This window comes from Nyctereutes procyonoides, unplaced genomic scaffold (assembly GCF_905146905.1).
Source record: "Nyctereutes procyonoides isolate TBG_1078 unplaced genomic scaffold, NYPRO_anot_genome, whole genome shotgun sequence".
In the NCBI taxonomy this organism is placed as follows: Eukaryota; Metazoa; Chordata; class Mammalia; order Carnivora; family Canidae; genus Nyctereutes; species Nyctereutes procyonoides.
Window position 1 is genome coordinate 43747413 of NW_026575125.1, and position 11645 is coordinate 43759057.

Genomic DNA, 11645 nt, shown 5'->3' on the forward strand with positions numbered 1-11645 from the left:
ATGAATAAATAAAATCTTTAAAACAAAAAAAGTTGATAAAAAAGAATAAGAACTGTACAAAGAATACTCATAGACCCTTTACTCAGATTCACCTATTGCTGTTTTCACCATTTTCTCTATCATTTGCTCACTTGCTCATTCTATCCATGTGTATGTATGTATCTATCATCTATTTATCTATCTATACAGTTGACCGTTGAACAACCTGGGTTTGAACTGCATAGGCCCACTTACATGTGGATTTTTTTGATAAGTACAGTCTAGTACTGTAAATGTATTCTCTCTTCCTTATTATTTTCTTAATAATATTTTCTTTTCACTAGCTCACTTTATTCTAAGAATACATTATGTAATACATATAACATAAAATAGAAGTTCATTAACTATGTTATCAGTAATGCTTCCAGTCAATAGACTATTAGTAATTAAGTTTTGGGGGACTCAAAAGTTATACTCAGACTTTTGACTGTGAAGAGGGTTGGAAGTTGTTGCTCCTAGCCCTGTGCTGTTCAAGTGTCAACTGTACATGTATCATAGTTGCTTTTCCCTAAACCATTTGAGAAAATGCATATATCATGGCCCCTTTCCTCATAAATACTTCAGTATTCTCTTATATTACCACAGTACAGTTATCAACATCATTAAATTTAACATTGATATGATACTTTAATATCATCTACTTTCCATATCCTATGGATGGAATAGTCCATATTCCAACTGTGGCAATTAACTGTCCTTTTTAGCATGTTTGTTTCTGCCAGTACAGAATCCAGTCTAGGATCAGGTATTGAATTTAGTTGTCATGTATTTTTACTCTCTTTTGATCTAGAACATTTCCACAGCATTTCTTTGTAATTTATGACATTGGCATTTTTGAAGAATACAATCATCTCCATTTATGCTTTTAGAAAAGTATTTTAAAAAGTATAATGTATCTCACTGTATTTGTCTGATTTTCCCTCATTGTTAGATTCAGCATATATATTCCAGGCTGGAATACCATGTAGATTATACTATGTCCTTCTTAGGGAATCACATATGAAGGTAGATAATATCCATCTTCCCCTTCATTGGTCATATTAATTTTTATCACCCAATCAAGATGTTGCCCAATACTTTCACTGTACAATTACTATTTTATCTCTTAAAATCTGTGGGAAGAAATATTAAGAGTCTGAAAATAACCCACTTCTCATTAAAATGTCCCTAGATTTAGTATGCATTGATCCCTACCTGAACAAATCTTTACCATGATAATTGCAAAATGATTTTTCCCACTCTAGTACTTTCTCCACATAAACCAGTGAGTCCTCAATTCTACTATAAGCATGAGCTCTCCCTTCACCACCTTTATTTGTCTGTTATTACTATTAGCTCATGGATTCCTATTTTTCATGAACGGTTTATAATTCATTCCTGTCCTTAATTATATTGGTGCTTAAATTGTTCTGTATTTGGACAGTGGGAACCCCCTCAATCTGGGTCCTGTGTTCCTCTGATATGTTCTATCATTCTTCTTGAGCATTTCCTTACTTTCTGGAATAATAAGATGTTCCAGGCTCATTTTGTACCTACACTGCTCCAACTAGAATCAACCATTTTCCCCAAAGAGCTCTGACTTCTTTTAGTAGAAAATGATATCAGAGTTGAAGATCTGGGCAACAGATTGAGTTGAATGACAGAAAGCACTATGGAAACTGCCCAGATGGGCAAGTGCTGTTCTAGCCTTGAGGAAATGAGACGAGAACATGGGTTAGAAGATGTTCTCAAGGTTATGTTTAGCTACCATGGCAAACATTGTAGGTGGTTCACATGACAGCCCCACATTCTCACTCTTTATGCTAAAGAAAGAACTCAGAGTTGTTCTCTGCCCAGCCCTGGGAGATGAATCATTATTGGTTTAGGCTAATCATGGCAATCCCATTCCCATTTACCTAGTGAGACCTATTGGTGAGCATGTGACCCGCTCTGGTTAATGAGACCTTAGGGAAAATCTATTGTGGTATTTCTGAAAAGATCATAGTTTCTGGTAAAAGCTGCAGGCCTTGGAAGAAAACAGCCTCTTTGTCTCATGCTTCTTTTTTTGCTTCCTAGGATGTCATTGTTTGAGCATGTGATCTTTAATGATGTAGCAGTCATCTTGTGGCTGGCCATTCATCAATTCAATAGATATTTATGGAGTGCATTCTATGTGCCAGGCAATGTTCTAGGTACTGGGGATACAAGAGTAAACAAAATGGATTAAAGTCTGCCTTCATGGAGTTTACATTCTAACATGGGAGAAAGGAAGCAAATAAATAAAATATATGATATACCTTATGGTGACAAGTGATAGGAAAAAATAAAGCAGGGAAAGAAGAAAGGGAATGCTAGAGGTGAGTTTAATAGGGTTATCAGGGACAGCACAATTAAAAAGGAGTTATTTGAGAAAAAGAATGGCATACTTCATGAATTCAATTATTTTTATACAGAGGCCATGGTAATCTTCTCTATTTCATTTCAATTTTAAGGAATATGTGCTGTTGAAGAAAAAGGAGACGTTGCTAGACACCTAGGATGGTAGAGCATAAAGATGGAGAGAGCTGGGTGATCTTTGATGATATCATTGAACTGCTGAATTAAGCAGCTTTGGAACTGACTTGCTTCCATACTTCTTGTTATGTGAGATCATGAAATCTCTTTATTGTCTAAGTGACAATTAGTAGGATATCTATAGTCACATCCCAAAGCACTGTAACCAATACAGGGATTATTAAGTAAGTTTGCTTGGCTGGCTCAGAAAGCAGGTAAAGGGCAAGCTTTGTGATTTCAGGTGTGCAATATTTGGAAGATGGCAGTACTAGAGTTGTAAAAATCATCATTTTGCAACCATTGTGGCTAAGACTGGTGTAGGCAAAGATCAATGGACACAAATCTGGGGGATATTTTAATAAGGAGAAGGTTATAGACTGGTTAGAGAGTCAATGTTAAAGACTGAATGTTACCAGGGGTCCCAAGATGAGAATTATCAATCTGGAAAGTTGAAGAGAGAGAACATGAGAGCATAAAATTGGAAAGAATAAAGGTACTAAAAGAAAGAAAATTATGTGGGAGATGGAAAAGAACACGAAGCAAGGGAGAATAGCCTTTGGTGTAAGTCTTGGATTGCAACTTTAATTCTGATAGTCGTTGACTGGGTGACCTTGGGTGAGTAGCTTCATCTCTGAGCTTCAATTCACTTGATAAAAAATGAGGGTGATGATGCCTGCCTTAAGGTAGATGTTGGAGGACTAAATGAGGTAATTTATATGAAAGTTTCCTGGCATATAGCAGGTTTTTAATAAGTATTAGGGCTTGGTTAACCATATCAACATAGCATAGTGAGTATACATGTGGTCTCTGAAGTCAGTCTGCCTCAGTTCAAAACCGTGCTCAGCCACTTACGAGCCAAGTGGCTTGGGCAAGTTAAATAACCTCTAGGTTTCAGTTTCTTCAACATTAAATAGTGATGATAGTGATGTCTGCCTGAGTAGTTATATTAAATTAGACTCTACACCTAAATGTGAGACCTGAAACCATAAGATGGAAGAAGAAAACATAGACAGTAATTTCTTTGACAACAGCTGTAGAAACATTTTTCTAGATATGTCTCTTGAGGCAAGGGAAATTAAACCAAAATTAAACTATTGGGTTTACATCAAAATAAAAGCTTTTGCACAGCAAAGGAAACCATCAACAAAACAAATAGGCAACCTACTGTCTGGAAGAAGATATTTACAAATGATAGGTCTGACAAGGGGTTAATATCCCAAATATATAAAGATCTTATGCAACTCAACAACAAAACAAAAACAAAAATAAGAACAAAGCAAACAAATAGTCCAATTAAAAAATGGGCAGAGAACCTGAATAGGCATTTTTCCAAAGAGGACATACAGATGGTTAACACACATGAAAAGACGTTCAACATCACTCATCACCAGAGAAATGCAAGTAAAACTACACCTGCAGAGTGACTGAAATCAGAAACAGAAGAAATCATGTGCATTGGTAAGGATGTGGAGAAAAAAGAACACTCATGCACTGTTGGTGGGAATGCAGGCTGATGCAGACACTGTGAAAAACAGTATGGAGATTCCTCAAAAACATTAAAAAAATTAGCACATAATCCAGTAATTCTACTACTGAATATTTATCCAAAGAAAAGAAAACCATTAATTTGAAAAGATATATGCATCTTTATGTTTATTGTAGCATTATTTACAATAACACAGATGAATGAATAAAGATGTGAAATATGTATGTAATGAAATATTATTCAGCCATAAAGAAGAATGAGATCTTGCCATTTGCAACAACATGGATGGACCTAGAGGATATAGTGCAAAGAGGAATAAGTCAGTCAGAGAAATACAAATACCATATGATTTCAAACATATATGGAATTTAAGAAACAAACAAACAGTGGGGGGGAAAAGACAAACCAAAAACCAGACTATTAAATACTGAACAAAAAGGTGGTTGCCAAAGAGTAGGTCAGTGGGGGGAGGGGAGGGAATAGGTGAAATATATAAAGGGGGTTAAGATTGCACTTATCTTGATAAGCACTGAAAAGTGTGTAAAATTGTAGAATTGTATTGTATACCTGAAATTAATATAACACTGTATTTTAACTATACTTGAATAAAAATTATTTTAAAAAAATTTTTAAATAAATACTTTCAGTACTATGTTGACAAAAATGGTGGCTGGACACAATTGTCTTGTCCCTAACCTTAGGGGAAAAGATCTCATTTTGCAAATGACATATCCAATAAAGGGTTAGTACCCAAAATATACAAAGAACTGGGATGCCTGGGTAGCTCAGCGCTTGAGCATCCGCCTTTGGCTTGGGGTGTGATCCCAGAGTCCTGGGATCAGGTCCTGCATCAGGCTCCCTGAGTGGAGCTTGCTTCTCCCTCTGCCTATGTCTCTGCCTCTCTCTCTGTGTCTCTCATGAATAAATAAATAAAATCTTTTTAAAAAACTTATAAAACTCAATACCCAAAAAACAAATAATCCACTTAAAAATGGGCAGAAGACATGAACAGACATTTCTCCAAAGGAGACATACAAATGGCCAACATAAACATGAAAAGATGCTCATCATCACTTATCATCAGGGAAATGCAAGTCAAAAGTACAATAAGATATCACCTCACACCTGTCACAATGGCTAAAATCAACAACACAAGAAACAAAAGATGTTGGCAAGGATGTGGAGAAAAAGGAATCCTTTTGCACTGTGAGCAGGAATGCAAACTTGGCGCAATCACTGTGGAAAAGAGTATGGAGTTTCCTCAAAAAGTTAAAAATAGAACTCCCTAGAATCCAGTAATCACACTGTTGGGTATTTACCCAAAGAATAAAGAAACACTAATTCAAAGGATCATGTGCACCCCTATGTTTATTGCAGCATTATTTACAACAGCCAAAATATGCAAGCAGCTCAAGCATCCATTGTTTGATGAACAGATAAAGAAGAAGTGGTATATATATAATGGAATATTATTCAGCCATAAAAAAGAATGAAATCTTGCCATTTGCATCAACATGGATGGAGCTAGAGAGTACTATGCTAAGTGAAATAAATCAGTCAGAGAAATACACACACCATATGATTTCACTCATATGTGGAATTCAAGAAAAACAAAATGAGCAAAGGAAAGAGAGAGAGATCAAGAAACAGACTCTTAATTATAGAGAGCAAACAGATGGTTACCTGAGGGGAGATGGGTGGGGGGAATATATTTGATGGGGACTAAGGAGTGCACTTGTGGTGAGCACCGGGTGTTGTATGGAATTGTTGAATCACTATATTGTACACTGGAAACCAATATAACACTGTATGTTAACTAATTGGAATTAAAATAAAAGCTTAAAAAAGAAATTAAAATAAATAAGATAAATAAGACTACATGTAAAGCGCTTAGAATAGTGTTAAGTTAAGTAAGTGTTCAGTAAATGTTAACTGACATTATCAAATGTGACAGATATTTCAAGGAGAATCACTGCCTTATTACAAAAATAATGTAATCTACTGTACTATGAACTGTCAGAGGAACAATAACAGTAATTAACAAATCTCAACTTATGTATTTAAAGAAAATCTTTCCTGTCCTTCATCGGGAGCTCTTGGAATATATTATTACTGTTTATAACACTAAATCTACTTTGTTACAAAAAGTTTAAGAGTCTAACTCAGATTATGATGTTGAGAATTAGAACCCAGCCTTTCACTGACTCCTCTTCCTGACCTAAATTGCTCTTTCTTCTTTACATATGGAACACTAAAATTATTCCAAATTTGGCTTCTCACCCTTGAAGTGCTTGACTGCAGGTCTCATTTCCCCTCTCCCAAACAAAAGACTTGAGATTTAATTAGGGGTAATATTAAAAAATATTTAACCATCTTTGGTCGCAGCAGGAGCTGGGTCTGGGATATTCCCTGAATTTCAGACATTTCCCCATAGTTGCTGGATCATAAGGAAGTGTGGTAGCCTTGAAAGGGAGGCTGGAGTGGCCAGGACCAAAGCTGTACTTGAGAGGCTTGGGGGAAGTGGCTATTTACAAAGCAGTACAGAGGTATGTCAATATTTTAACCACAGAATTTTAATCACAGTGCATACCAGCAATATATCAGTCCTGGGCTTTGGAAAACACTCTAAGCCAAGTCTTTGGCTGTTTACCCTTAACACTGCCATAGAGAATTCCTAAATTCCTTGAGATCCTCCTGTCAGCTGTAAGTAGGCCTACAGCCAATAGTACAGCATTGCAAAAAGGTGATTTAAATAAGTCTCTACAATCTTCTACCACCAACCTTGAGATGTGTGCTGATGACACCAGCAATACTGGAGTCTTGACCAAATTGCAAACCAGGTTATACCTGTCTTCTTGGCTTTGTCCTGAGTCAGGCTGTTCTATCCCTACTGTATTTATTCTTAAAGCCAAGATGGGCTTATGGGATAAGGAGATTACAACTTGCTACTGTGGTAGAGTTAAGCTAGAGTGTCTTCAACTATATTTTTCAAGAGGAAGGTGTTCTGTAGTTTGAGAATGGCCAAGGAGTAAGGTGAATCCTCTCAGCTGTTCACGTTTCTCCAGGGCTGGCTGCCAAGTGCAGAGAGTGCTGAGTCCCTCGTGTTCTTCTGCTTTCAAGATTAAACTTTAGATTCAGGGAGCCGGGCAGAGATCCCAATGTGAACTTGGGATCTTGACTGCTGCAGGAGAAACAGCCCATGTGTTTTGGGGAAGCAGAGGTTCCAGTCTCCCATCCTGAACTTCACGGGTTCCCCTTTGCCACCCAGGAAACAGGTGGGGATGAAGCTGACCACCCTAAGGCACCAGAGTGTCAGGTGCAGAGGGGCCTGGAGTCCATCTGTCCTACTTCACCAATCTTTCTCCATCCAGGCACTCACCAGACTCAGGCTAGAAAAGCTTTCAGATCACCTGCTCCCACCTTCTCTGCCTGGTGCGAGACTCCCCTCCTCAGCCTTCCTGCCAAGTGCTCTCCATCCAGCTTCCCAGTGAACTGGGACAGACCTGGAAGCTCCCTGCCTCAGCAGGCACAGGATTCCACTTGGCAACATGTTCTTCCTGCTGGTGAGCCAAACCTGCTCCCCTGAAACTTCCTCTTGCACACCCACGTTCTGCCCTCAGGACAACCAACCAGACAAAACTGCTCCTTATTCTCTGGAATGTCCTTCACATATTTGAACATAGCTATCTCTGCCATTCTGGCTCCCTAGAGGTCTTCTCTTTCCTAAGCTAAATACTCTCATTTCCTTCAGTCACTCTTCATCAATGCCAAAGGAGATAATGCTTATCTTGATGCCTGAGTAAAAGGCAGCTAATTGCCCAGCTTGGGCAACTTGGGTGTAATTTACACTTGTGAAACTTTGGGCAAGTCACTTTGCCTCTCTAAGATTCGGTTTTCTCATGTGTATAATGCTTTTCTTTCTGGTAATGGAATATTTTACATTCTATGTCAGAGCTTGTAGATCATAATGGCAGAGTTACACCTTACTAATCATGATTTTTTTTTCTAGAAATCTCGATGTGATGTTAATAGGTAAGGCTGTGCATATACTTACTACAAGGAATACGGTACTTGGTTCATCTTAGCTAATGCTTAGCTAACAAGATGTTGTGTCATGTCATTTACTCTTGTCATTATTTTTATTCATAATTTTGCATGTTTTATGGTTATTGTTTTTTGCATTCTAACTCTAATTCCCAAAAATGTATTAATGGCTCAACGGTGGTTTATTCAAGTACAAAATAATGATGAAAAATAATAGCAACTTGAGGTAACATTAAAAGCATAAATTGTAAAAAAAAAACATAAATTGTGAACTTAACTTTGGAATAAATATAGAATGTGAAGATATATGCATTGGGACAAGTAAATCTGAAAATATGATGATTTAATGTAGCAGGTAAAAAGGCTTTTAATTTACAATGCTACTTTGTCATGATTAATAGGATTAATGTGTCGCTTTTTTACGATCAAAAATATTTTCTGCTAATGTAGCAGCAGAAATTAGTAAAAAGTCATTAAAATAATGAATATTTGAACACTGACTTTTATTATGTGGAGATCATAGCCTGTTATAAAACTTTATTCAATGATGCTACCATAACTTTCATGTCATTTTATTTTTATTTTATTGTTTTAAAGATTTTATTCATTTATTCATGAGAGACACACAGAGAGAGGCAGAGACACAGGCAGAGGGCTCCATGCAGGGAACCCCATGTGGGACTCGCTCCCAGGACTCTAGGATCATGCCCTGAGCTGAAGGCAGATGCTCAACCACTGAGCCACCCAGGTGTCCCTCATGTCATTTTAATAGAAAGCACAGGGACCCCTCTGGCAACCAATCAGATGTCTTCAGAAAAAGCAGAAAGTAATGCTTTCTAATAGTAAATTGATTAGTATTATTACTAATAAGAGGTAAGAAACTCAAACCACAGTGACAGTAACAAAATTGCATATAGTCTAATATATGCACTACTTCTGACACTATTTCTAAGAAACTTATAATGCTAGCCACAAAGTTTGTGGCAACTATTATATTCACAAAATTTCGGAATGAATGTTTGGCACTATTCCTTTATCTCTATAATACGTTGCATGGTATCATTGGATTGCACAGTGCAAGAACAATTTCTAAGATGTGAACATGTGGGATATTTTCATTGGCATTACTGATAAATATATTTAAAAAAAGTGCTAATGAACTTTTGTTCCATTTATCACTGAGAAACCAGCCTTAAAGAGATGGTAATATTCGTTTACTTAAAGATCAGTTTCTGATGTGTGATAAAACTGGAAAAAATAAGGCTAAAATCAGTGCTAACAAAGCAGCAGCTATGCATGCAACAAAGAAGGATGCTGCAGCCACATAAATGAAAGAAATTGTACCTGAATGTTAATTCATAGATGTGCTAAAAGAAATATTAGTGGTCAAAAATATGCCTCTTGATTTTGATTCAGTGTTTTGAAGAGTCAAGATTGGGAGTATGATAACGTATCTCCCATTGAGTGTTCATCTTTTCATGATGTTAAATGAAGAAACAGGCAGTAAGAACAAGTCTGTTTTTCCATACTGGTTTATGAGGCCTATCAACAGGAAATATATTTTCCCAAATTTTTTGAGGGATGAAATATAAAGCATTTCTTCATGACTGTGATAACACCAAACACCATTTGAATTATTTCAATTGAGCTCTTCAAGTGATATGTCTCAGCAATGTATTTCATATTTTGAACAACCTGAACATAACACTTCGTGGCTTAAATATTACCATTTTATGATATCAGGACTTCTTTATATGACTTAAATGTGATACAAATGGTTCAATCACGGAGTTTGACGTAGCGATTTTCTTCACTCATCAGAGAATGTATGGCATATTTTAAAACCACATCCACATATTGTAATGAAACATAAAAAAATACCTTTCAGAACTGAATGCAACCAAAGAAAGGATTTGATTCATTTGCTATTATCTTCCAAGTTGTAATATTCATACCTTCAGCTTGCAAGTGTGAAAGGCTTATCATCTTCATGTCTGATGGAGTGTTTAATGTAGTCTTTAGTGAGAAATAATACCATCATTTCTAGGTTAATGTTTTATCCATTCTGAATATCCAAAACTATCTGTCAGAACCACCAAATACTTGCTGCCATTCCCAACAAATTTAATTTGTGAATAGATTTTTTCTTTTAGTAAAAATAGAGGCAGGAAAAGAAACCAAAAGGATATCAAACCTGACCTATAGCTCCAGCATTATTTAGCTAGATATATCTGTCTTAGTGAATCATTGCAAATATATTATTGTTTTTCTCACTATAATGAAATTATTATTATTGATTTTGAAATTTGATTTCCTGTAGTTAAAGTTAATAATGGATATTGTGTGTGTGTGTGTGTGTGTGTGAGTGTGTAAAACATGGAAAACACTTACCTATGTGAATTAGAGGCTGGGAAACTTTTCCAACCAAAATATATTTCCCATGCCTGAATTTCTATCATCAGAGTTTTTTTTTTCTTTTTTTCATTATCAAAATGAAAAATCTCTCTGATGGCTAGCACATTAAGCTTTTATCAGTTATCAATGCCTTATGGCAGATGAATTTATTAGATTTTTTCCAAGTAATTAATGATGAGAATAAATTTTAAGATTTTATTTATTTATTCATGAGAGACACACAGAGAGAGGCAGAGGCATAGGCAGAGGGAGAAGCAGGCTCCACTCAGGGAGTCCGATGTGGGACTTGATCCCAGGACCCTGGGATCACAACCTGAGCCAAAGGCAGACACTCAATCACTGAGCCACCCAGGTGCCCAAAAATTCTGATAGATAAAAAGGTCAGGTGGGGAAGACTGATCCCTGGGAATAGATTTAGAACCATCATCTAAGAAGCTGTAAGAAAAAATACTGATGCTTAAGCTCCGCCCTAGACAATTGATTGAAAAAAAACCAAGAACTCCCCACATGATTCCATCATTCAACCAGGGTTGAGAACCACTGGTTTATAGGCCTGTAGCCAATTTTGTTTAATTGGTGGTTGTGGGGGAGGAAAGTGGATCCTGCACTCCTGACAGGGCTGTGAAGGGGGAGGGCGTTGGGCAGCAGAGAAGAGGAGATGCTGGAAGAAGAAGATGGCACTAATAAAAGGGAATAGGAAAGGCCCTGTAATAAAACAGGATTAAAGCTTTTTTTTTATTTATGATAGTCACAGAGAGAGAGAGAGAGAGAGAGGCAGAGACACAGGCAGAAGGAGAAGCAGGCTCCATGCACCGGAAGCCCGATGTGGGATTCGATCCTGGCTCTCCAGGATCGCGCCCTGGGCCAAAGGCAGGCGCCAAACCGCTGCGCCACCCAGGGATCCCAATAAAACAGGATGAATCAGTTCAGAGGCGCCTAGGTGGCTCAGTCAGTTAAACGTCTGCCTTTGGCTCATGTCATGATCCCAAGGTCCCATGATAGAGCCCCGCATCAGGCTCCCTGCTCAGTGGGGAGTATGCTTTTCCCCTCTCCCTTTGTTCCTCCCTCTGCTTGTGATCTCTCTCTCTCTCTCTCTCTCTCTCTCTCTCACACACACACACACACACAC

The 11645-nt window shown here is 37.3% G+C and overlaps 1 pseudogene; it reads right to left on the minus strand.

The window, feature by feature from the left end:
- Nucleotides 1-2429: 2429 nt before the first annotated feature.
- LOC129518960 (U6 spliceosomal RNA) lies at nucleotides 2430-2530 on the minus strand (annotated as a pseudogene).
- Nucleotides 2531-11645: the final 9115 nt, after the last annotated feature.